Below are 27,844 nucleotides of genomic sequence, written 5' to 3' on the forward strand. Positions count from 1 at the left end.
TAAATATTAACTCATTTAATCCTCACAAATGAGTAGATAAGAGACTATTATTATCCCCATTTAATAGGCGAAGAAACTGAGGTTGGAAGATGTTAAGTAACTGCTAGGAAGGCTGGTTACAAAGTCTCTGCTTTTAACCACCAAGCCATGTCTCCTGTGCATATAGCTCAAGAACCGTAATCTGAGTCTTGATATTTTAGAAGGTCTTTCTGTGTATGTATTATTAATAACAACAGCAGCAGCAAATATATTTAAAACAGTTGCTATGCTAGAGAATTGATATGAGTTCATGGCGGTTGCACAGTACAGTGGACAGAGGCTGGATGAGGGGTCAAATTGACTTAGATCAAAGTGGAGGACAACCACACAATACTGGGAATCATGGCCTAACCAAGTTGACACATATTTTGGGGGGACACAATTCAATCCATGACAGTTGCTATGAGTCAAAATTGACTAGACAGCAACGGGTTGGGTTGGTTGTTTGGTTGGTTTTTTGGTTTTAGGATTTAAATTTTTAATTGTGTTATGGATTGAATTGTGTTCCCCCAAAATGTGTGTCAACTTGGCTAGGCCAGGATTCCCCGTGTTATGTGATTGTCCACTATTTTGTCATCTGATCTGATTTTCCTATGTGTTGTAAATCCTATCTCCATGATGTAAATGAGGCAGAATTAGAAGCAGTTGTGTTAATGAGGCAAGACTAAATCTACAAGAGTAGGTTTTCTCTTGAGTCAATCTCTTTTGAAATATAAAAGACAGAAGCAAGCAGAAAGACAGGCGGACCTCTTACTACCAAGAAAAAAGAGCCGGGAACAAGCACATCCTTTGGACTTGGGTTCCCTGCGATGAGGAGCTCCTAGACCAGGGGAAGATTGATGACGAGGACCTTCCACCAGAACTGACAGAGAGAGAAAGCCTTCCCCTGGGGTTGACACCCTAATTTCAGACTTCTAGCCTCCTAGACTATGAGAGAATAAATTTTTCTTTGTTAAAGCAATTCACTTGTGGTATTTCTGGTACAGTGGCACTAGATAAATAGGGCAAATTGTTTGATTGTATACAAGGTTTTTTTGTTTTTGTTTTTTTCCATGAGAGACAAGTAGTTGAACAAATGCAAAAAATAGGCAAAGAGTAAGTCAAACTCTAGAAACTATAAAACTAATAATTCAATATTTAAGTAAGTTTTTAGAGCATGACATAAATGAACTAAATGGCTATGGGCTGAAGGGCCATAACCCCTCTAATTACATAGAAGCAATAAATGAGGATTTTTTTAAATAACCTACTTGGCCTTTTAGACAAAAATCGATCTTTTATCACTGGAAAATGAGACCCTCTTATTTCAATTATTGAAAATGCAAAAAAGAGAGAAAAGTATTACAGATTACTTCTTGCCAGTCCAATGTGCTCCTATAATATAATTGCCTCGTTGGTGATTTTCCTCTTTCCAGGCACTTGGTTCTTCCCTGATCCCTTGACCATGGTGTGGGCATGTGGCATGTGTTAGCCAACGAAATGTGAGTAGAAGTGATCTGTGTCTTTTCTAGTCAGAAGCACTTAATTACCAGAGTGAGACACAGCAAACTCCATTCACCCTTCCTGGGGATCATGAAAGCTTGAGCTGTGTTGGACTCCTCATCAGTCTGAGTTTCTGAGGGACTATGCTAAGGAGAGTCCTCACTGGTCATGTGGCAGGGGCGAAAAATAAACTTTTGTTATATTAAGCCACTAAAATATAGGAGTTATTTGTTACTGTCTCTTCACCTGGAGTATCCTACCTGATAGGATAATGAAATAAGTTATAGTGAAAGTCAGTTAATATTGTAGACTGACTTGTTTTACTAAACTCACAGAATAGGGATTAATTAACTCAACTACCAGGTGTCAGAAAGAACAGATAACTGGTTGATTTTATCACCACAATCTTATTCAGGTAAGTAGCTGACTCTGATGCTCATTATTTATTCTTATTTTAAGTCATTTCTGCTACTTTGATGGTAAATAATATTAAAACCTACTTTTTAAACATCATTTGGCTTTAACAGGCTCGAGAAATTGCTGGACACATTTTATAAACTTGCAGTATAGACACTTAATGTTATTTAGGCATTAAGATTATACATTCCTGTTAACACAGGCCTAAGCTGTCTGGGCAGACTAAGAACCTTTTTATCTTTTTGACTCTCTGGGAAGAAATAGTTATGATGACTTCCCACTGCTTACCTACTCATCACAACATCATAAAGAGTTAAAATTCGAGGAGAGACTGAAAGGGCTGACTCAAGAGGGGGAGAGCAAGTGGGAGTAGGGAGTGAGATGTATGTAAACTTATATGTGACAGACTGATTGGATTTGTAAACGTTCACTTGAAGCTTAATAAAAGTTATTAAATAAATAAATAAATAAACATCAAACAAAAAAAAAAAGAGTTAAAATTCGAAAACACGTAAAACCTACTGAAGAGATAAGTAGACATCAGGACTTGAAAAGCTGTAATGATCACAGAATAGGTCCCAGCATAAAGATTCAAAGTAACCTTTCATAAGAAAAGCTCCCCAGAGTGCCATAATGACAGGATAAGTTATACCTACTCTCACCCCCACAAAACAGAAGTGTCTCCTGTTTCCTACCCAAGTCCCACTTTGCAATCTCAGCATACACCCAGCTGGAACTCTATGGGATAAACCAGAATTGACCACCCACAAATTGCCACAGAGTTCTGCAGGAAAAATAAAAACTTTCACTGAGCCTTTCAACATGGCTAGAGTGGGTTATAAACTCCTGGTCCATGAACAGACTTCACCTGATGCAATAGGTTCCTGGAAAAGTTGCAGGTAAATCATATATATGTGTGTGTGTACAGATGTAAATATATTTGTGTGTATATATATATTTTTTTTTTTATTAAAGGAGTACCTACAGCAAAATGTTTTGTACAATTGAGACAGATAGGGTTAACTGTGCTGGTGGAACAAAAGAGCTGTTAAAAAGTTTACTATCTAAACGTTGTTTAACCAGGAACCACACCCTGTCAACATGAGATAAGGCTGAAACAACCCATGAATTACTATCTCCTTCTAGTGCCTTTCATGAGCAGAACAAAGTGTGACCACTGTTTAACCTTCCTTAGCCCTCCAAAGGTGGTGATGCAGTGCCAAAGATCAGTGCACTTACGCTGTATGCCTTAATAAGTGATCCCAAGGGCTGCCAAGAGGACTCCATCTTGAATATCAGCAGGTTCCATCTTGGATTCCAGATGCGCAAGCAACCTAATTAACATGCACCACCATTCTGAGAAGTACCCGCCCCTTGAAAGAAGCCCACTAATTATTCATTAATCTGTTGTCTCCACCCAACCCATGTAAGCCCTAGCCTTGCTTCTCTTTTCCAGTCAGGGTTTTGGAGAGGCTTGGATCCCAGCTGACTCCTTTTGCTTGACTCAAGCAAAATAAAGCTTGCTGAAGATAAAGTTTGTCTTTCATATGTATTCTTACTCAGGAAAAGACAAGGACCCTTTGTGTCCGATTGGCATTTAGTAACACAATGAATAATCATTTCCTAATATCTCAGTGGAGCCCTGGTGGCTCAGTGGTTAAGAGCTCGGCTGCTAACCAAAAGGTTGGCAGTTCGAATCCACCAGCTGCTCCTTGGAAAGCCTAGGGGGCAGCTCTACTCTGTCTTATAATGTCACTATGAGTCGGAATTGACTCAAAGGCAACAGGTTTGGTTTCTTTGGTTTAATATCTCGGTATTAATGTCAGAGTGTATACGTTTGTCCCTATCTTATAATTTTGCATAAATGTCTAGGAACTAATTGCTTTAACAAAAACATCTAAGTGTTTTGAACAAGTAGTCATGTCAAGTGAAAACCCACAGGATCATGAGGCTGCTGTTTTTCCTTTCTTTTGATTTCTGCCTCTGGTGAGAGACAACATATGAAGCGGACAGACCCTCAACTCCAACTCAGAAGACCTGGGTTCTTCTGGGCTCTGCAGTAGACTGGGCATGTGCCCGTAGCAAATTCTTTGCCTCTCTGAGGCTGCTGCTGCCTTATCAGTAGATTGGGGTCGGGGTCAGTGGGAAACAAAGATCCAGATAATCTCTAAAATCCCTTTAGATGTAAAGTTGCCTAAGGAATAAATGAGTGATTTAACAACTTCTTTCATTGCAGGTAGCAAGAAGGTGAAATTGGGAAGAAAGGATCAGCCTGACTCCATACAATTTGGAAGATTTCTGGAGAGAAGGAGGAAAGGATGTATTTTTTGTTGTTGTTACAAAACATCCTCTTTAAACAGAAGTTTTTATTGGATTGAAGTTTGCACTTTCTCCTTCACCTGGAGTCTCTGCCCCTTTATCAAGCTTTTATGAGCAAACACTGCATGCTCCCAGGGCCGACATGAGACATAGTTCCTGCCCTGGCCATTAGAGGGGGGTGATTCAAATAAAGTAAGAACAAAACAATGAAGATAAAAAAACAGAAAGAAAATAAACTCACTAACAATATGTGTAAATGTGTCTTGTTTTCATGTTATCTACTACAAGTTGGAAGCTGCAGAGGCAAGACCTTTGTTTCTGTGATATTTTTCCATGCTCATAGAGAATAAACAATAGAAGCAAAAAAGTTAAGGCAGAGATTGCTGAGATCCATAACATATCTGCAATGGCTGAGAGTGAACCCTGCCTCATCCTTGATTTTTTTCTAACACCCTAGTTAATGGAAAATAGGAGAACACAAGCAGCTCAAGCAAAACAAAACACCCCAGGCCTGGGACAGGAACATCATGGAAGTCTCATATTGTGGAAGTCTCGTACTGTGGAAGTCTTGTAGCTTACAAGGACCGTCTACATAACCTTTCACCACTTCCCAGCATTCTTCTATTCAGGCTCTCTGACTTGCCTCTTTCCACCTCCAGACCGTGGCACATTCTGTTCTCTTGGCCTGAAATACTTGCTTCCTACTCCTTCACTTTTGCCTAAGTAATTCCTACTAGTCTTTCTGGCCTTCTTCCTCCAGAATGTTGTCTCTGACACTCTAAAGCTGTGTTGGGCGTTCCTCCCATGTCTTGTATTAAAATTGTCTGTGTGCTCACCTGTATGGGGTGAGCTCATCTTGAGGGCTGTTACTCTGTCTTACTGTCTTTATATCCCCAGCTCCTGGCAGTATACCTGACAAAGAATAGGAGCTGAACACAGTCAATGAATAACATGACCCACTCTCCTGACCTAATCATGAAAATCTCACTATGAAGTCTGCTAACCACTCAGGTTTCTTGCTCCAGGACAAAGTTAAATAAGCTGAAAAACAAAGCAACACTTTTGGCAAGATATTCTATGCTCCATGGCCAATCCCAGAAAGCAGCATGGGTAAAGTGCCTAGAACCAGGCCCTGCACAAATCAGACACTAAGTAATAATATCCTTCTTTCCCTTTTCCCTGCACTTCACCATCCTCATCCTCATCTTCATCCTACCTCATCCCTTCCATATATCTTTGTTTATCAAGTTTAAACTTCAAGGATTTTTCACATACCAGAGAATTGTTCAAGACAAAACTTTGCAAAAAAAGTTCCTTGAGAGGACCAAGGAAAAAGGTAGAACAATTTGCATGATGAGCCATGAAGATAATTTTGGTCACATCATTAAAAGTTCATCAGAGAAGATGGAGACTGTGGCTTTGTCATGAAGAAGTTAGTGACCACTTCTCACTAACTTTACTGCCACCACCTGCCTCTCTCTCCTGGATGACTACAACAGCCTCCTACCTGGTCTCACAGCTTCTTCCCTTGCGCTGCATAGATCTGTTCTCAAGACAGCTGCCGGTGAGCCATTTAAAATGTTAAGTCAGATCACCCTACTCCGCTACTCAAAACTCTACAATAAAGTCCCAACTCACTCAGAGGAAAGGCCAAATTTCTTACGCTGACTAAATGCCTTATGATCTGCCCCCACCTGCACTATCACCTCTCCAGCTTCCCTCAAATCTTCACTCAAATGGCGTCTTTTCAGTGAGGACTTCCCTGGCCATCCTGTCTAAAAATGTGGCAACATTTTTTTTTTCATATCCCCCTTTCCAGCTTTATTTTTCTCCCTAAGATTGCACTTTAACATACTCTATGCTTATCCAGTTTATCCTGTTTACTTTCTCTCCTCTCTCACTAAAATATAAGCCACACAAAAGCTCTTTTCTGTTTGTATCATTAGCGTAGCTTCCACCCTTTAGAAGAGTACATGGCACAGGGTAAACAGGCATGTACCAAATATTTATTGAGTGAATGAAAAGTAAAATTGATGCTATAATATTCATAACTATAATGACTTGATTTTAACTCAGAATCTGCCATCAAGTCTTTATTTACGTTGTCATTATTGTTAGTTGCTATGGAGTTGATTTAAACTCTTGGTGACACCATGTGTGCAGAGTAGAACTGCTCCATAGGGTTTTCAAGGCTGTGGCCTTTCAGAAGCAGCAGATCACCGGGCCTGTACTCTGAAATGCCGCTGGATGACTTCGCACCACCAGTCTTTCAACTAATCAGTAAATAATGCTGTAAGAGTCAACTCTGGCCTTTGCCAAAACCAAACAAACCAAATCCATTGCCATCAAGGCTATTCCAACTCACAGGGACCCTATAGGACAGAGTAGAACTGCCCCATAGGATTTCCAAGGAGTGGCTGATGTATTCAAACTGCCAACCTTTTGGTTAGCAACTGAGCTCTTAACCACTGGACCACCAGGGCTCAGGGTCTTTGCCAGCATTCTACAACTGTGTTGTAAGAAAAGCCATAAGAGTCATAGTGATGTAGGTAAATCCTTGATGTTAATTCTAGTCAAGAGAGAATAACAGCCTAAGCATACTTATTGGTTTCCAGTGTATGGTTTCAAGTCAATGTATGGTATCCAGCATGAGCTGAGCCCTCCACTTTGTTCAGTAAGCCATTTATTTTGCCTAATCATGCTCCTATTCTATTCTTTATAGCCTGATATTCTAAACATTTATCATTTTCCATCATTTGCAGAGAAGAAAAGCCATCGATATCTTTCTTCTCCATTTTCAAATGAATTTTTGTCAGATTGCCAAAAAGAGCCACAGCTGATCACACCTCTCTGTGTCCACACTCTTTACTATGTGAACTTCAAGCTTCTCCCATCAAGAAGTGGAGTCAATCGCCCATCCCCCATATATCTGGGCTTATTTTGTGACTTGTTGTATCTAATAAAATGCCGCAGAAGCAATGCTGTGCAAATTCTGAGCCTAGGCCTCAAAAGAATTGAGCACACTGCTCACTGTCTTGGAATCCTGTCCAGTTGTTATCTGATTAAGCCTGGGCTTGGCAACTGGGGAAAGGTTCCTGGGTGGTGCAAATGGTTTGCACTTGGCTACTAAGGAAAGATTTGCAGTTTGAATCCATCCAGCAGCACCACAGAAAAAAGGGCTGTTGACCTACTTCTTTAAAATTTGTTGGTGGTGTTGTTAGGTGCTGTCCAGTCACTTCTGACTCACAGCAACCCCATGTACAACAGAAAAAAACACTGTCCAGTCCTGTGTCATCCCCATAATCATTGTTATGCTTGAGCCCATTGTTGCAGCCACTGTGTCAATCCATCTCATTGAGGGTCTTCCTCTTTTTTGCTGACCCGCTACTTTACCAAGCATGATGCCCTTCTCTGGGGACTGATCCCTCCTGATAACATATCCAAAATTTTTGAATGATCTTCAGCTTAGTTTTACTTACATGTGACATTAATGATATTGTTCAATAATTTCTACATTCTTTTGGATCACCTTTCTTTGGAATGGGCACAAATATGGATCTCTTATAGTTGGTTCGCATCCAGTGTTGCATCTGTTTGTTAAAACATCTCAACTGGTATGCCATCAAATCCTGGAGCCTTGTTTCTCGCCAATGCCTTCAACACAGCTTGAACTTCTTCTTTCAGTACCATCAGCTCTTGATCATATGCTACCTCCTGAAATGGTTGAAAGTCACCAATTCTTTTTGGTATAGTGACTGTGTACTACTTCCATCTTTTTTTGATGCTTCCTGCGTTGTTCAATATTTTGCCCATAGAATCCTTCAATATTGCAACTCTTGGCTTGAATTTTTTCTTCAGTTCTTTCAGCTTGGGGAATACTGAACACGTTCTTCTCATTTGGTTTTCTAACTACAGATCTTCGCACATTTCATTATAATACTTTGTCTTCTCGAGTTGCCCTTTGAAATCTGCTCAGCTCTTTTATGTCATAATTTTTTCAACTCGCTTTAGCTATTCTATATTCAAGAGCAAGTTTCAGCGTCTCTTCTGATACCCATTTTTGTCTTTTCTTTCTTTTTAATGATCTTTTGTTTTCTTCATGTATGATGTCCTTGATGTCATCCCACAACTCATCTGGTTTTCTGTCATTAGCGTTCAATGGGTCAAATCTATTCTTGAGATGGTCTCTAAATTTAGGTGGGATATACTCAAAGTAGTACTTTGGCTCTCATGGATTTGTTTTAAAATTCTTCAGCTTCAGCTTGAACTTGCATATGAATAATTGAAGATCCGTTAAGTCAGCCCCTGGCCTTGTTGTGACTGATGATATTGAGTTTCTCCATCATCATTTTCCACAGATGTAGTTGATTGGATTCATGTGTATTCCTTCCAGAGAGGTCCACGTATATAGTCTCTGTTTATGTTGTTGAAAAAAAGGTATTTTTAATGAATAACTTGTTGGTCTTGCAAAATTCTATCATGCAATCTCCGGCATCATTTCCATCACCAAGGCCATATTTTCCAACTACCAATCCTTCTTCGTTTCCAACTTTCGCATTCCAATCACTAGTAATTATCAATGCATCCTGATTGCATGTTTGTTCAATTTCAGGCTGCCAATGTTGGTAAAAATCGTCAATTTCTTCATCTTTGGTGTGTAAAACAGAATAACATTGTATTAACTGGTCTCCCTTGAAGGCATATGGATATTGTCTTATCACTGACAGCACTGTACTTCAGGATAGATATTGAAATGTTCTTTTTGACAATGAATGCAATGCCATTCCTCTTCAAGTTGTCATTTTCGGCATAGTAGATCGTATGATTATCTGATTCAAAATGGCCAATATCACTCCATTTCAGCTCACTAATGCCTATGATATCAATTTTTATGTGTTCTGTTTCTAATTTTCCTAGATTCATACTTCATCCATTCCACATTCTGATTATTAATGGATGTTTGCAGATGTTTCTTCTCATTTTAAGTCACGCCACATCAGCAAATGAAGGACTCAAAAGTTTGACTCTATCCATGTCATTGAGGTCAACTCTACTTTGAGGAGGCAGCTCTTCCCTAGTTATATTTTGAGTGCTTTCCAACCTGAGAGGCTTATCTTCCAGCACTAGATCAGACGGTGTTTCACTGCTACTCATAAAGTTTTCAATGGCTACTTTTTTTCAGAAGTAGGCGATCAGGTCTTTCTTCCTAGTCTGTCTTAGTCTGGAAGCTCAGCTGAAACCTACCCACCATGGGTGACCCTTCTGATATTTGAATACCATTGGCATAGCTTCCAGCATCACAGCAACATGCAAGTCCCCACAGTATAACAAACTAACAGATGAGCACTCCCATAGTACATTGTAAATGGCTCTGAAAGGATCATGATTATTTATACCATGTTCTTCCTATAGGACTTTTAGCTCTTTCAAGATAAATTTGTATTTAACATCTACCTAGTTACTTAATAAAAGTAGATGGTTAATTAATTAATGATGAAATTAATTGTAACAGTAAAAATATGAAAACTCTATCTTCTGGGAATACTTTAATTGCATAAGGCTAATTATGTAATAAGGTATTAATAACCAGTCGGTACAATCAAAAGTGCTGTCTAGGCTGAGCCACGCCTGGGAGGGAAAGGAATCAACTCATTTTGTAGGAATTTTCCTGAAGCATCACTGCTGTCCTGTATTATCTCACTCACAGCCCTAAAGTCTCCTCTACCAATTCACCCACTTCCAGGATTTTAATATTCAGCAAATGAGGCATTGGTAGGGACTTGAGTATAAGAGAAAACATTACATTAACTGTCCCCTGAAGCTGCCAATTAGTGGATTAACATTGATCAGCTAAAAGACTCTGCCCTTGATGTCTAATACTGTAAAAACAATTAGTATAAACCAAAAACCTTTTGCCATTGAGTTGATTCCAACTCATAGTGACCCTATAGGACAGAGTAGAACTGCCCCATAGGGTTTTCAAGGAGTGGCTGGTGGATTCGAACTGTCAACCTTTTGGTTAGCAGCTGAGCTTTTAACCGCTGTGCCACCAGGGCTCCACAACTAGTACAGAGATTTAGCCAGTTCAGAGATGATTTGAGAATGGAATGAAGATCTACTACCTCAAATCCATTCATTTATTCAACAAATATTTATTGCAAACTTACCTACTATATCGAGTCCCTGGGTGATGCAAAAGTTAACGTGTTCAGCTGCTAACAGAAAGGATTGAAGTTTGAGTCCACCCAAAGTCATCTCAGAACAAAGCCTAATGATTTACTTCCAAAAAATCACCTATAGAAAATCCTCTGGAACATAGTTCTACTCTGACACACACAGGGTCTCCATGAGTCGGAATCTACTCAATAGCAACTGGTTTTGGTTTTGGTTTTTTTGGTACCAACTATGTGCCAGGTCACTGTTCTAGATGTCAGGATACACCAGAGAACAAGATATACAAAGTCTTTTCTCTCATAGAGCTTTTGCTCTAAAAGTAGAAAGTAGGCATTAAACAAAATAAACTAATAAATACAACAAATAAGCAAAACTAATACCTAGCTCCGGCACCATTGTAACCGAGCACAACGCATACTATAGCCAGAAAAAAACACATTACATCCTGAGATAAGTGTTAAAAGCAGGAATATCCTGTCTAGTATAGTCCTCAAAATGAACGAGGCCTTAAGTCCTTTCCCAAATATTGCTAACTCACTAGTGAAAACACATTTACCCCTGACTTTTACAATATTGGCATCTGCAGATATGTGATGACCCTACAGATGAAATAACTATGTGGAAAAACTGCTATTGTTTCCCACCATGTACAGCGAACCAGTGGTAAACTTGAGGAGCTTTTTTCCTTAAACATCTGCTGAGCACTCTACTTGGAAAGACAGTTCATTGGAAGTAAAAATTCTTCTGTTTTCTTAATGTTTTTGTCTCTGAATTTTTTTTTTTTTTAACCCACTGGAGGCAAATAAACTGCATTACGTGAGAAGCACACCACTTAGACCTCTTTAACTTTGTTTGCCTTTCTCAGCTCCCAGAGCAAAAAATTGTGGAGATGTCGCTTTTACTCTTGATGACTTGAATTTCTGTTTCTAGTTTTGTCTTTTGGTTTAGACTAAGTCTTTTTCTTGGCCACGTTAGGTTCTGCTTGGCACGTGGCTACTGTTTTATTCCTTCTGTAAATGACAGTGATGTTGAGAGACAGGTTTTGATCATATGACCTGACCATCTGGATTCTGTGCAGTGGCAGATGAAAGGGAATCTGGGTCTCACATTTTCCTTTTTCTTTATCAGTTGACTTGAGGAATTTTGTTGTGTCCTGGCCTTTGAATACCTGTCTCTTTTCCACCAAGTCATGAAATTATAGTTCAGTCAGGTCATTGCAGGTTTCAACCACAGTGTGGAGCACTCACTTATGTCTCACCCTGAACCAATGGTTATACATCTTTATTCCCAACTACTGGTAGAATCCTCATGCTGCTTGACCTGTCAAGTCACTCAAAATAAAAAGAGAAAAGTCATGTCCTGGAGAAACAGAGGAAAAAGGAGAGTGAAGAATAGGAGAAGGAAATGGAATGTGTGGCTAATTTCCTCCATGAATAACTGCCTCCTTTGCCATGAGACCAGAACTAGATGGTGCCCAGCTACCATTACTGAATGTTTTGATTGAAGATTCTATATAAGTACCCTGATCAAAAAGGGAGGGGGGAGGGATGTGGAACAAAATTCCAAATTCTCGTAGAATCCAGACTTCCTAGAGCCATGGAAGCTGGATGAACCCCTGAAACTATTGCCCTGAGATAATCTTTAAACCTTAAACCAAAAATATCTCCTGAAGTCTTCTTTAAACCAAACAACAGTTTAGCTTAATTATTAAAGCATGTCTGCCTTGAGTTTTGTGCTTTTTTAAAAAACTATCTATATGAGATCAAATTGACAACAGCAACTAGAAAGGTTAGATAGGAAGCTTAGGGGGGCAGTGAGTGTATGTCAATGGGGGAGTAACAATTCATCAAAGGAGGGGGATAATGTTTGCACAACTTGAAGAACGTAATCAGTGTCATTGAATTGTACATGTAGAAAGGGTTGAATTGGTGTATGTTTTGCAGTGTATATTTTCAACAACAATAAAAAAAATTTTTTTAAAGAGAGAGAAAAGTTGTGTGCCTAGATCAAGGAGCATCACAACATGGACACCTTTGACCTGCTTTGTGTCCGTCCCCTTACAGATCTGGAGCTGCTGCAACTAACTAGCTGCTGAGTTTTTACTGAGACCCAGCATATTGTGCTTTTGACCCATCACTGAAGCCGTTACACCGAGGCAGCTAGTTCTCTATGTGTCTGTGCCCTTTTCCCTCTTTTCAGAAGAAGTGTAATTAGCCTTTACAAGTAGGAGAGGACAGACTGTGGGGAATAAGTGTGGAAGCAGAAAAGCTAGTTAAGATCTAATCCAGTAGTCCATGCAAAAGATAACAATAAGAGATAACAGTGGCTTAGACTAGAGTGATAATGATGAATGTATAAGAAGTAGCTGCTGTCAATATATTTTAAAGACTGAGGTTACAAAATTTGCTGATGGAATGGATATGAGTTGTAAAAAGAAGCAAGAAACCAAGGGGGACCCTAAGACTTTCAGTAGACGACCGAATCAGAATTCAAAATGACACAAGTTGTTCAGAAAAAAAATGAAATGTTAATAAGGACATGCAAATGTAGCTGCTGCATTTAAAAATTCAACTGCAAAAATGCAGGATGGGGGAAACGGGCCTTACAGTGGCCTGTGAGAAAATAAGCTAGGAGTGTAAGTGGCTTAGTGGACTGCAAGTCCAATGTGATTCACCTGGTCGTCAAAAGAGCCTACATTTTAAAATATAGTAACCGAAGTTGGAGTCCCTGGGTAGTGCAAATGAATAAAACACTTGGCTGCTAACAGAAAGGTTGGAGGTTCACATCCACCCAGAGGCACCTCGGAAGAAAGCCTGGTGATCTACTCCCAAAAAATCAGCCATTAAAAACCCCATGCAGTACAGTTCTACTCTGATACATATGGGGACGCCATTGAGTTGACTCAATGGCAACTGGTTTAACTGAAGTTGAGTTCCTGAGTTGAAGGAGGCAATGCTTCCACACTAGTCAGTTCACCTCTAAGATTCCTTCTAATGCTAAAAGTCACAAGTCTTTAAATCTACCACCTAAGAGGAGCAACACGTACTTGTGGTGGTCTCATTGTGTGATGTGTGTTCAGAGCATCCTCTATTTGGAAGGAATCGAAGAGAATGCCTACACTTTAAAACATCAAATTATAAACCACAATACCCTCCACCAGGCATCTACAGTGTGCTAAGTACTGTACTGACTTGTTTTCATACATGCTTCTGGGCTTTCTCTGTCCACACATCCACACCAAGCACCTTATTTGTCTTTGGGCTTCTTTTTGTGCATAGGCATGGGTTCAGTAGAAGAGTGACAGACCCAATGTGTGTGTGTGTGTGTGTGTGTGTGTGTTAGCCGCAGGAGCACTATAAACACAAGAGCAGTCAACCAAGTCAAAAGACTAAGTTCTGGGTGGGTCTCAGGCTTACACTTTCCACATGACTTCAGTCAAGTGTCTTTTCCCTGCATCTCAAGTGTCCCAAGCTGTAATGGAGTGAATAATGACAGCCTCCGTGCCTACCCTAAAAGAGAGGCTCTCAAGACAAATGGGGTGTCCTACAATCAACAGCCACCTATGGAGCAGTCATGGAGTACGAGACAATATAATTAAGCCCTTAGGAGAAAAATGTGCTCTGAGCTCTCCAGAGAGAAAAAGGAAATGAGAAAGTGGAAAAGGGCACTGGGCAGGAACAAAATTCCTCCCTAGGAGCTAGTTTAAGAAGTGTCTCTTTCCAGAAACATCCATTCAAGGTACCAGAGCTTTTAAACACACCAGCCAGTAATGGAGTGCAAGAGAGGTCACCGCCAAAGATGAATGCAGTATTCATTGAACAGAAGAAATGAATGGTTTGTGTAACAAGAACAGATGGTTCTGCCAGGACAGTCTCTCCCCTGTCCTTCCCACCCACGTTTATAATGCTGTGTGTAATGTCATGGGACAAAGATCAAAGAAGGAAATGCTAACCATGTGGGTAGCCCATGAAGAGTACTAGAAAAAAAGTACTTTTGCCAGCTTCAGGTAATTTAGTGCTAATTCTCAGTTACCCTGATGCCCATTACAAAACATTCCACAAACATCTCACTAAGTGAAAAATGCCTCCTTTTGTCTCATTTCTCTTCAGTCTGTGGGCATTTAATTCCCTCATAAGAAGGGCCTTAAAACGTTAGCTAGATCTACTGAAAACTATTTGGTCAGTTGGTTTTATACCAAAAGTTTAGCTGGCTGAAAGCTATACTATTTTGCAACTAAAAAGAACACAACAATTCAGAAATCTGGTAAAAACATAAGGTCTCTGCATTTCCATTTTAAAGCAACGTTACTTCTCTTTAGGAGGGATATTTTATTTCTAAATGGGTGGACATGACCTTTACAAGTATGTGGTTTCTGTCTCCAGCTAAAAAAAAAAAAAAAAGGTCACTCCTGCTTCTCATTTTCTTGTTTCTATTAATTACTTTTTCTCTTTACATACTACATAATCAATAGGGACATGTCTATTGCCCTCCTAGCTGATTTCTGTTATTCCTCATTACACCTTCTGTTCCAATTCCCTGGTTCCCACCTGGTATTAAATGTTTAGACACTGAATCTAACCCATCCTATCCCTGCCTCTGTGGGGGTGACTATCCTATAGTTGTGTAATCAATTAACTTGGCATCTGATCTGTGTTTCAAATGGCTCATTAGAAGAAGTTTAATTGTGATTAATATCTTCCCAGGACTTTGAGATTATATAGGCGTGATTCCTTACTCAGCCATGCTTGTTAAAAATCATAAATCAATTTATTTTATTCCCTCTAGATGTGAGGAGACCTTGCCAATTCTGACTGAATTTTAACAATATAAAACATCTAGCAGACATTAGGTGATTTTTTTTTTTCTTCTTTCACTGGGAATTCCTTTCAGTACATCTTTGTGGTTAGGAGATTTGGGGGTGGGGGGGTTTCAAAGCAAGCCTTACAAATACAATTTAAAGATAGCTTTCTGTAATTACAACAGAAAGAAAGAGGTCTTCAGGTAATAATTAAATGTAGATTGCAAACATGCTCTGCTTCAGGCAAGAGACGCACTCCTGAAAAGCTGCAAGTAAATCACATTTTTATAAATCACATATTTTAAATAAATTCAAAGAGGTGGTTATAATAGAGATAATCCTTCTGTAAAGTACAGGATCCATTTCTAATGAAAATATATACCTCCAAATTTAATGGTTTTACGCTGAGATTTTGGCACCCAGTTTTTCTAAAGTGGAGCACACTTGAATACCTTATCAAAAGTTTTTCATGACCCATAAAAGCCCAATAGCAAATTGTAATCTTTGCCATGCCAGCCACACAGGTATTCCTACATTAGACACTATAAGCTTGTCAGCTCACTCCCTTGCTTAAGAAAATGCATCCAAAACTCAGAAATAAAGCAAAAATTGATTGCTTGTCCTTTCAGTGTCATACTGGAGCACTGACGAACAGGCACATCTAAGGATTATTTCATTCTCTAGAATAAAGTACCTTTGTTTGACTTACTTCACTATTATAGGGCCCAGACTCTGTGATGTTATATGTTAACATAGATTTTTGTCTGGTGGAGATGCCAATGACTTTGTTCCTTTGAGAAGATAACCGCAGAGGTTATGGTTTTACTGCCTTTTCGGACACTAACAATTCATGCCTCTAATCTAGCAATTTTACTTCCCTCCTGATTGATATCCCTCCTGATGATCTGCCCAAGTGTATCTTCCCTGAATGACCGGATAAACTTCTGTTCCTCAAATTCTCCTTTGAACCACCTTCACCTATCTTGCTGGTTGCCTCATTAATGTTGTTGTTGTTCGGTGCTGTAGAGTCAGTTCTGACTCATAGCAGCCCTATGCATAACAGAACCAAACACTGCCCAGTCCTGCGCCATCCTTACAATTGTTGTTATGCTTGAGCTCATTGTTGCAGCCACTGTGTCAATCCACCTCTTTGAGGGTCTTCTTCTTTTCTGCTGACGCTGTACTCTGCCAAGCATGATGACCTTCTCCAGGGACCCACCCCTCCTGACAACATGTTCAAAGTATGGAAGACGCGGTCTCGCCATCCTTGCTTCTAAAGAGCATTCTGGTTGTACTTCTTCCAAGACAGATTTGTTTGTTCTTTTGACAAAACGAAAATCCAGCTCCACTGAGTCGATTCCGACTCATAGCAACCCTACAGGACAGAGTAGAACTGCCCCATAGAGTTTCCAAGGAGCACCTGGCAGATTCGAACTGCCAACCCTTTGGTTAGCAGCTGTAGCACTTAACCACTATGCCACTAGGGTTTCTGTTCTTTTGACAGTTCATGGTATATTCAATGTTTTTCACCAACACCACAATTCAAAGGCATCAATTCTTTTTCCATCTTCTTTGTTCATTGTCCAGCTTTCACATGCATATGATGCCGTTGAAAATACCACAGCTTGGGTCAGGTGGACCTTAGTCTTCAGGGTGACATGTTTGCTTTTCAACACTTTAAAGAGGTCCTTTGCAGCAGATTTACCCAATGCAATGCTTCATTTGATTTCTTGACTGTTGGTTCCATGGCTGTTGATTGTGGATCCAAGTAAAATGAAGTCCTTGACAACTTCAATCTTTTCTCCATTTATCATGATATTGCTCACTGGTCCAGTGGTGAGGATTTTTGTTTTCTTTATGTTGACATGTAATCCATATTGAAGGCTGTGGTCTTTGATCTTCATTAGTAAGTGCTTCAAGTCCTCTTCACTTTGAGCAAGCAAGGTTGTGTCATCTGCATAAAGCAGGTTGTTAATGAGTCTTCCTCCAATCTTGATGCCCTGTTCTTCTTCATATAGTCCAGCTTCTCGGATTATTTGCTCAGCATACAGATTGAATAGGTACGGTGAAAGGATACAACCCTGACGCACACCTTTCCTGACTTTAAACCAATCAGTATCCTCTTGTTCTGTGTCCGAACAATGGCCTCTTAATCTATGTAAATGTTCCTCATGAGCACAATTAAGTATTCTGGAATTCCCATTCTTCACAACGTTATCCATAATTTGTTATGATACACACAGTCGAATGCCTTTGCATAGTCAATAAAACACAGGTAAACATCCTTCTGGTATTCTCTGCTTTCAGCCAGGATCCACCTGACATCAGCAATAATATCCCTGGTTGCATATCCTCTTCTGAAACCAGCCTGAATTTCTGGCAGTTCCCTGTCAATATACAGCTGCAGTCATTTTTGAATGATCTTCAGCAAACTTTTGCTTGCATGTGATATTAATGAATTGTTCTATAATTTCTGCATTAATAGATTAAATAAATCTTTGACACAAACTCATTCCTTACCTGTATAAAGGTCACATCTTTATTTCTTTGAAAACGTTACTTTGACAACTGCCTCTATTTTCTTTCCCAGTCTCTTTTGTCATTAGAAGTGACCATGTAGCACAGCTCCAGGCCATCAGATGCAAGTAGAAGTCTAACTGGAGTTTATGGAAGAGTTTTTGCTCTCCTGGTAAAGGAGACTATTTGACTGACACTGTCCCTTTACTCTGCTTTCTGCTTTAATTGTCGACATGATTTCTAGAGTTGGAACAGCCAGTATTGCTTCCAAGAGGCAATAAGAACAAAGGAAAGGTCAAGAGACTCTCAGAGATGCCAGCCGTACCCTCACTGAGCCCATGAAATAAGAGCAGCAGCCATCAACCTCTAAACTTCTTACATGAGAAAAATAAACTCCCATTTGTTCAAGCCACTGTAAATCAAGTTTTTCCTTGCCTTCAACAAACACATTCTAAGCTGACACAATTCTTTAGCTTCTTCTATGCTTCCCACTTTGTAAATTACCAAGTTCTCAACCAGAAAGGCAAATTCTGCTCAACCTAAAGCCTGTACTACAAAAGAACACTTTTCAAAGAGATGATGGAACAGTTTCTAAAGGCAAAGTGATATTGCTTCCATGTGTGATGAAAACAAGTGATGAGCTTCCTCAAGCATCTACTCCATCATCCCCACCCCATCTAAACATCAAAGTCTGTAAATTACAAACTAAGGAAACTGCTCCCTTCAATGATGTTTCTTCCTGAGGGTTTAAAGACCAGAGGAGTCCCCCGTTACAATTGCAGCAGATGGGATTGATTGACAGTGGCCTTGCAATGCCTCGGGCTCCCTGCCTTAGTATTCATCTCTCCCCTTCCATCCTGCTATCCAAGACTGACTTGGACGAAGACCTGGCCTTGGTTCTTTCCTAGTTCACAGTATCAGACAGTGAAGCCCCAGGGGAACACAAGTTTGCAAGCAAAAATAAGTAGACCCTGAGGACCTCAAAAGAAAGAGAACCAAATGAACAATATGTACCACCTACTGAACATTACTGAAACAGCCTAAGAATATTTTTCAAAAGAATAATTAATATAAAAACATATACATAAATGTATATATGTGTATATATATACGTATACATATGTAATATGAAACAAGAATAAGAAAAAAAGGCAAGCAGAAATGTTAGGTATGAAAAATAAAATAAAGAGTATAATAGGTGAGATAAGTGGCAGGCTAGGTAGAGAGAAATTAGTTAAATTTAGGAAATTTTATACTGGAACTCATCAAGAAAGGATAAAGTAATAGAAAACACCGTTTTTCATCTACTCTAAAATATCATGGATATTTAGACACACCATACTGATGATTAGGTAGGTAGGTAGCTGCCATTGGGTCAACTCTGACTCATGGCGACCTTACATACGATAGAATGAAACATTGCCCAGTCTACATCATCCTCACAAGTGCCAGCATGTTTGAGTCCATCATTGTAGCAATCTATCTCACCGAGGGTGTCCCTTGTCCTTGTTGGCCCTCTGCTTCACCAAACATGATGCTCTCGTCTAGCAATTGATCCCTCCTGATAACGTGTCCAAAGCAAAGGAGTTGAACAATGTTCTGTTGTGATCCACAAGGGTTTCATGGGCTAATTTCAGAAGTAGATCACCAGGCCTTTCTTCCTAGGCTGTCTTAGTCTGGAAGCTCCATGAAACTTGTCCACATGGGTGATCCTGCTTGTATTTGAAATACTGGTGGCATAGCTTTCAGCATCACAGCACCACGCAAGCCACCACAGTATGACAAACTGATAGATGGGTAGTAATATTGATTATTAATATACCATTAATAAAGAAAAGACATTGCCAATTAAACAATGTTTGTTTTATTTTACACTTACTGAACTAGTTCTTTAGGCTTAATTTGATGTAATTTATAAGGCCCAAGTATTGTATTAACAACCAAAGGCATCAATTATACTGTTATTACTAAGCTCAACTCATCTCAACCTTGTTGACCTAAGCTTTGCTTTCCTCTCACTCAGGGATGCCTAAGAATTTTTTTCCACAGCTGCTGGTTAGCGTGTGCTCAAGGCTTTTTCCCGGATTCTCACCAAAAGGAGAGTGTCAATTCCTTTTTATGTACCTCTCCTAAATAAGGAGAATTTGCTTTATATATATTCAATAAAAAGTCTTACCTGGCCTACAGATATGAGATCTAGGCCAGTTTAATCTCTGCCACAGAAAGAGAGAGAGAAAGAGGGAGGGAGAAACGGAGGTTTCCTAAGTGGAAATAGGAAAGGAACATACATACGTACACACACATACATTCACACACACCTAGTCCCATTTTCTCTTTTAGCACTCTTGCTCTGAAATAAAAGTAATAATAAAGCCAACTCTTTTCAATTTAAAAACTCACTACTCAGAGGAAGAAAATGGCCTATAGAAGTAGCCCCTTCCCTATAATTTCCCTGAACATTCTGCAGGCCCTCAATAATCCCCCCTGAGATAGCTCTAATATCTCAGGGGGAATTAATGAGCTATCTCAGGATGGGACATAAAGCCTATTATATGGACTTCAAATGATCCTTTTATCTCTTAAAATGATAGTGGCTAACTCTTCTTTCAACCAAGGCCAAGGGAAAAAAAAAAAAACCCGCTGCCATCGTGTCACTTCCAACTCATGGTGACCCTATACGACAGAGTAGAACTTCCCCATATGGTTTCCAAGGAGCACCTGGTGGATTCAAACTGCCGAACTTTTGGTTAGCAGCTGTAGTTCTTAACCAGGGTTTCCTGAGGTTGAGAAGGTATACCTAACTTAAAGGTTTTTATGGTCATTGCCATTTTCTTATCCTTCCAACTCCTCCATTTCACCCATCCCTCTTTCCAGGATTTTTGTCTTCCTTCCTGACTCTTTCTACCACATGTGTACCAAGTCTGAGTGGAAAAGAATGGGTGGATGGGAACAAATGGGAAAAGAAAATGACATGGAACATTAGAGAAGCAATAACATAACAACATGAAAATTGCCTGAGAAGAGTCTTCAGGGTCCTTAAGCACATTCAGATTATCTGTAAAATGAAAGCAAGTTCACTGGGGCCCCCACAATTTTGCATTTGAGCCTGGACAGCCTACACTAGCCACCATTTTTGGCCCTGTGGGAAATGGTGCCATGCAACAGGCTCATCTTCTCCAGTAAAGTTATCTCCCCTGGGACTGGGTCCCTTAAGCCACATGGCCACTGTGTAATTGTCTTTTGGTCTGAGTATTAAACCCACGAATGGAGACGAACAGGGTCTTTCCTTAATTGAGCAAGCAGAAAGGCTGAAAAAAATGCCCTTTAAAACCAAAGCTACTATTCTGCTCTAGAAAAGGTATTTTTATACTTTTGGATATTTTTATAGTGAACAATTACCATATTTACCATATTTGCCCTAATAAACAATCACAATACTTATTCTTAAAGTGACTACAAAACACATACCAAAGCTAAATGGAACTGCTGCTTGGGTTCTCTGCCATTTTGGATTGTTCATGCTACTGATCCCCTCCATTAAGTGGATAAGTAAAGTCAAGGCTTCTTCTGATGGCGACTCCAATCCGAATCCTAGTAAGTGGCTTCTTGTTGTTTTAAGAACCTATGGGCTTTCAGGAAAATGGATCCTGTTTAAGCAAAAGCCTTTCTCAGGGATAATTATTTTGTCCAACTCTCATTTTGCACAAGTCTTTCTCAGAATTGACCTCTCCCTGAGAGTGGCAGAGTCTTCAGTTCAATGTCAAGTGCAGCGAAGCCTTCTATTTTCGTTAAAGCAAAAAAAGTTTCAGATATATTTTACCACCCTGACAGCAGTGACAAATGGGACTTTAACTCAGATGGATTACAGATGGGCTTTCTGAACCACATAAAACTCCATGCAAATAAGGAACCACCAACATTTTCTTAAATGTCAGAAATACTCACAGGGTTTTTTTGACATTTGGGGGAAAAAAAAAAAAACAATTCCAGCTCCCCTTTTTTTATTACCTTTTTCATTTATTATCAGCATCAGAGTGATGCAGGCTACATGGCAAGGAGGGGCCAAAGGAGAATCTAATGACAGGAGAACAAGAGGCTGCTTGACCAGGTTATGGTTGCCACATTTACAGAATGGTCAGCAAACAAATGCCTCAGATCCGCTGCTGGAGGGAGAATGGATAAACAGGAGTCAGGAGTCAGCAAGCTTTTTCTACAAAAAGCCAGATAGTTTAGCATTTGTGGGCAACGTGATCTCCACTGCCAACTACTCAACTCTGTCTTTGTAGCCTGAAAGTAGCTGTAGTAATATGTAAATGATGGGCATGTCCATGTTCAAATAAAATTTTATTTACAAAAATAGACGAGGGGCTGGATTTGGCCCCCAGGCTGGATTTGCAGACCCTTGGACATGGGTGACATTTAAATAATAGTGCTTCACAATGAAAGGAGGGGTCACAAAACCTCCTCCCCCAGGAGCCTTCTACCCATTACCAGGGGAGGAGCTGGAGGGGCTCTCCCAAGTTTCAGGGAAGCAGCTAACTCCAACCAGTATAAAAAGTTCATCAATATTTTCTCAACGGATAAGGCCATGTGGATGGGTACCAGCTAATAACAGCCTGCCTAATATCAGCCTGGATTCCTGAATTAAGGTATCACCCCAAGGAAAAGATTAAGAAAGAAGAATAAAATTAGTCTTTCATAGTGGTGAGATATTTTTTCCTAAGCAGCCCCCAACCAAAAAAAAAAAAAAGCTTCAAGCCAAAAATGACTCATTTGCAAGCAAAAAGATTAAAAGCCAAGAGAAGAAAATGAGTAAACTGAGAGGTTATATTAACGTAGGAAAACAGAGTTGTTGTTGTTAGTTGCTGTTAAGTCGATTCTGACTCATGGTGACCCCACATATGCAGAGTAGAACTGCTCCAGAGGGTTTTCAAAGCTGTTACCTTTTAGAAGCAGATCCCCAGGACTTTCTTTCGAGGAGCCTCTGGGTGGGCATGAACTGCCAACCTTCCAGCTAGTAGTCCATTTGCACTACCCAGGGACTCCAGAAAACAGAGTAGGTGCAGTGAAGTGCTTCTGATTGGGTCTCTCTCTAATTACTTGGCTCCATCGCTCAATAATTGGGTTAGCATTAAGGGCATAGAGCCCACAATGCTTCGTGACCCTTTGGGGAGTAGGGATGCTGCAGAAATAGTTCCCTGAGGAAAACAACAGAAGAAGAAAGTGTCTTTGGAGCATCCATTTCCCAAACCTGGGGCTCAGGACCCTCCTATCTACCCCAACTCCAACCGAAACCAAACCCACTGCCATCAAGTGAAGTAGCTGGTGGGTTCAAACCGCTGACATTTTGGTTAGCAGCCAAGAGCTATAACCACTGCACCACCAGGGCTCCTTAAACCTTTCCGGCACACACATATACACACCTACTAGCCTACTTCTTTTCTCTCTGCCTATAACTCCTCAGCTAGCTTTCTAATACTATAATAGAAAGCTATTAGGCAAGCTAATTCAGGCTAAAGTGTTAATGGATACCAATAGCTACCTGTCTCTTTCCCCTCAGAGGCTTCAGAATTTTAAAAGGGGGTCCTGAAGTAAGCAATTCTTACCTAAATGAAAGATTCTATTACGGGGAGAAGGATAAATAGATACGTAGACATTTTTAGTCAGGGAGCCCTCCCCTGAAAATATGCCACATTGACAGCTACCAATTCTCTCTTTGTGAAATCAGACTCTACAGCGCGTGATGCGAATCATTTGGTAGTCTTTTTGTAATTGAATCCCTCATCCTGCCAGTGTGGGAGACATCCAAAATATCAGGAACTTTAGAACAAACTGTGTCCTGCACATGTCCCCGTCCACTTCTTATTTTTTTGAAGGAAATGTGTGTTCAGGTAACAGAACTGGGTGGAGTTACATCATCAACATGAAGACTTGCCAGTAAGATGGTTTGCACCGCCCCGGGGCCACAAAGAGCAAGTGAGAGATCATGCTAATGGCCCCTGGCCCATCTGGAGGCCTTCCCAGGAAGCCATTGGGCCCCCTCTCTTACCTCTGGTACAGGGGGAAGCATCTCTGGTAGTAAAGCTGCCCCCCGTGGAGTTCAGCTTGGGCCAACAGGGAGCCAGGCAATTTCCTTTGAAACAATAGTTTCCACGGCTTTAAAAAAAAAAAAAAAGGGCCAAAGCCATTGTACACGGCATCTAAGTCACAGAAGCAGGATTGAGTGACTTCCAGTTCCCAGACCTACAGCCCTATGTTCCAGCCCACTCAGCCTGACCTTACTCTTGAAACAAGCTCCATTTACTAAACTGTTCTGCCTTCAGCCAAGTACATTTAATCTGAAGGAGAAATTCTGAACCCCCACCCCGCTTCAGGCACATAAACAGTGGTGAACTTAGAGGCACCCAGAGAGTATGTACTTCTAAGACCCTATTTCCTGGTAAATGCAATGAAAGCCTCCAAGTTTGGGCTAATAAAATCCTCACTAAAAACTCCCTCTCTGACCTTACCTGAAGCACCGTGGAGTGGTTTTAAAGCCTTGTGCAAAGCCTTTTCACAGAACCCTTTAGTTTAGCTAAAGGGATGGAAGTGGGGAAAGAGGTGCTTTTCCATTTCAAACTGCGGGTCAAAGTAAGTAAGCCTCCATGGGCAATGGGAATTTCATTAGTGGCTTCTCCGGCAAAGCACTAAAAATGGGGAGCAGACCAAGATCAAGACTAGGCCCCTTGATAAAGTATGATAATCACCACCATAGGCAAGAGATCTTTTTCCAGTTAAACTCATCTTTGCCCCCTGGAGAGGTTCTGCCCAACAAAGAGCCCCAGAATCAAATGAGTCACAGAGCTGTGAGTGAGAAAAGTGCAAAACAAAAATACCCTTGTGAATGGGAGCTTTGGCTGGTTGGAGGAAACGTGTGTGGAACTGCTCCAGTCAGAAAGGCCTGAGGAAAGCTGTAGCGAATCTGGTGTGAGACAGGCACCCAAAGGCATCTCTGGCGTCTCAATGGCTACCTCCCTCAGGCAGCCCTGCATCAGTTTGTCCCAGAGTCCAAATTATAAACAGTGGACACAAAAGCATTTGAAAGCACTAAAGAGTACGGTTATTGTTGGAATCAAAGGGAAGAAGCAAAGTGAGTGTGAGGTTGAGGGATTAGGAAGGGAGTCTGGAGGCCTATGCTGCAGCCTGAACACTTGGCCATGCCTCCCCACCCCCACCCCAAGCCCTGGCCCAGAACCTGGCCCAGCATCCTGTGACTGAGCCAAGGCAGCTTGCAGGGTAGGCATGATTTGTCTTTGACCCCAGTCTACCTCCCTGTCAGCACTTTGCCCTCTCCATACCCCAGGCCCTCAGTGTTTTTATGCAGGTCTCTTCTAAGCCTGCCTTCCAAAACAAAACTCCAAGCCCAGAAGCCTCTCCCCTTCTCTGTCAAAACTAACTTGTCCTGAGTTGTATTTTCCCCAGGACCTTGTTCTGGTTCAGCAAGTTTTTCTGATTGACTAACCTGTTAACAGTCCCGGGGTAGTGCAAACCGTTAACCCATTCAGCTGCTAACCAAAATGTTGAAGGTTTGAATCCACCCAGAGGTGCCTTGGAAGAAAGACCTAGTGATCTACTTCCAAAAATTCAGCCATTAAAAAGCCTGTGGAGCACAGTTCTGCTCTGACACACATGCGGTTGCTGTGATTCGGAACTGACTCAAGGGCAACTGGTTTTTACTCTGTTAATAGGTGATAATGGGTTAATATATGGTTCCTCAAGGCAGAAATTTGCATATTAACAGGGTCTTCCAGAATCAATGCCTCAGAGTAAGACAGAATCAATTTAGTGTCTACACTTTACCAGCAAACCCCAAGACTGTTATTTTTGGTAGAACGGTCTGAGTTTGCCTTACAAAAGTATCACCTAGTATCTACCTGTGGAATTGCACACAATTTTTCTTTAATGCATTAACCAAACCAAACCCACTGCTGTCGAGTAAGGACGTAAATTATTTGTGTTGTGGCACAGAAGAGCCTTGACTTATGCAATGCTGAAGTATATACGTAGACATATTTTTGTAAATCGAATTATATTTCCATGCATTTATAACAGTATTTCAAATATATATTCACATTGAACCTGTCCCTGAAACATAAAGATCACACTTAAAAATTCAGCAAACCTTTTAAAATTATACAGTACCTGCCTCCCTCCGCCTTTATTCGCAGTTTGCTTTCCACAGTTTCAGTTACCCAAGGTCAACAGCCATCTGAAAATGCTCACTGAGGAGCCTGATGAAATCTCGCACCTGCTGTCCTGCCCAGGGGCCACGTTCACATAACTTTTATTTCAGTATATGGTTATAATTGTTCTATTTCATTATTAGTTATTGTTGTTAATCTCTTACTTTAACTAATTTATAAATTAAATTTTATCATTGGTATAAATATGTATAGGACAAACCAGTATATATAGGGTTCGATACTATTCATGGTTTCAGGTATCCAGGGGGGTTGTGATGGTTAAGATTGTGTGTCAACTTGGCTGGGCCATGATTCTCAGTGTTTGTATGTGATAACTCCCATGATGGGATCTGCTGTGAGTAGCCAATCAGTTGAAAGGGAGTTTCCTTGGTGGTGTGGCCTGCATTGGATATAAGCAGACGTTCTGGCTTTTTGCTGGCTCTGGATCCTACAGTTGCCTCTTGTTTGTCTGACTTCCAGTTCTTAGGACTTGAGCTATCAGCTTATCTGCCAAACTGGGGATTTGTTGATCTTCACAGCCTGTGAACAGAGCCCTGCTCTCCAAGCAAGATCCCTGCTTTCCAACCTGCCGATCTTAGGTTCGCCAGCCCCTGCAGCTATGTAAATCAGGAGAAGCCTCTGTGCTAATCCACAGACTTGGGACGTTCCAGCTTCTACAATCTCCTAAACCGTTCCTTTGATCTAAATCTCTCTAGATATATATAGTTATTTATGCGTTTTACTGGTTTTGCTTCTCTGGAGAATCCAGCCTAAGATAGAGGTCTTGAAATATATCCCCCTCGGAAAAGGGGGGACTACTGTACATTTAACAGAAAAAATAGTTTCCAACAAAATACTGACAGCACTTTCAACTGTTACAATACTATGCTTTAACTATCAGAAACAGTAGGGGTTGCTAAGGAACAGTCTCAATTCCCTAGAGAAACATGTGTGGATTTTTCTAGGGATAAAAGTATTTCCTGTAGAGCTCATATGAATAATAACAACAATGACAGATATTTGTTGTACACTTATTATGTGCTTCACACTGTGCTAAACATTAAATACGTTATTGCCATACATACGTTCAATCCTCAATGTCTATAAAGTGCCTAGAGCAGTGCCTGGCATATAGTAAAGGATATATAAAAAAACAAAAAGTACCCATTGCCATCAAGTGGATTCTGACTCGTGGCAGCCCCATGTGTTGCAGAGTAGAACTGTTCCATAGGGTTTTCTCGGCTATAATCTTTATAGAAGCAGATTGCCAGGCCTTTCTTCCATTGTACCGCTGGGTAGGTTTGAACCAACAATGTTTAGGTTACAAGTCAAGCACAAACCATTTGTGTCACCTGGGGACTCTAAATGATATATACCAAAAAAAAAAAAAAACCCATTGACATCAAGTCTATTCCAACTCATAGCAACCCTATGCTATAGGTCAGAGTAGAGCAGCCCCAATAGGGTTTCCAAGGCTCTAATCTATATGCAAGCAGACTGCTACATATTTCTCCCACAGAGCAGCTGGTGGATTCAAACCACCAAACTTTCAGTTAGCAGTGGATAGCACTGTGCCATCAGGGCTCCTTTAAATGATATATAAGAGACATTAAATAAATAAATAACCCAAATAACCCTAGAGTATTATTATCTCTATTTTACATATAAGAAATCTGAGTTCAGAGAAGTTAAGTAACTTGCCCAGTGTTATACACTTATAAGTGATGTAGCTAGGATTCAGCTGAAGCTTATCAAACTCCAAAGACAGTGGACCATGTCATATTGCCTCTCCTGTATACCTCTTCTCTATATATAGTCCCTGTTCTTTTATTCACTTATTAGACTCTTGCCTACCCAATTGGCATTGAATCCATCC

General features: G+C 40.4%; 1 long non-coding RNA gene across 5 annotated transcripts in view; it reads right to left on the bottom strand.

Annotated features, from left to right (window-relative positions):
• Nucleotides 1–23,984, bottom strand: part of LOC126084024 (uncharacterized) — a 189,343-nt gene extending 165,359 nt beyond the window's left edge. For 4 of the 5 annotated variants that reach the window (XR_007518907.1, XR_007518908.1, XR_007518909.1 and 1 more), the window contains exon 1: nt 23,796–23,984. This is a non-coding gene — a long non-coding RNA (uncharacterized LOC126084024). Of the gene's footprint in view, nt 1–17,749; nt 17,968–23,795 lie in introns of those variants that run through there. The other variant, XR_007518911.1, reaches the window with a different exon arrangement.
• Nucleotides 23,985–27,844: the final 3,860 nt, after the last annotated feature.

This window comes from Elephas maximus, chromosome 10 (genome assembly GCF_024166365.1).
Source record: "Elephas maximus indicus isolate mEleMax1 chromosome 10, mEleMax1 primary haplotype, whole genome shotgun sequence".
Taxonomy (NCBI): Eukaryota; Metazoa; Chordata; class Mammalia; order Proboscidea; family Elephantidae; genus Elephas; species Elephas maximus.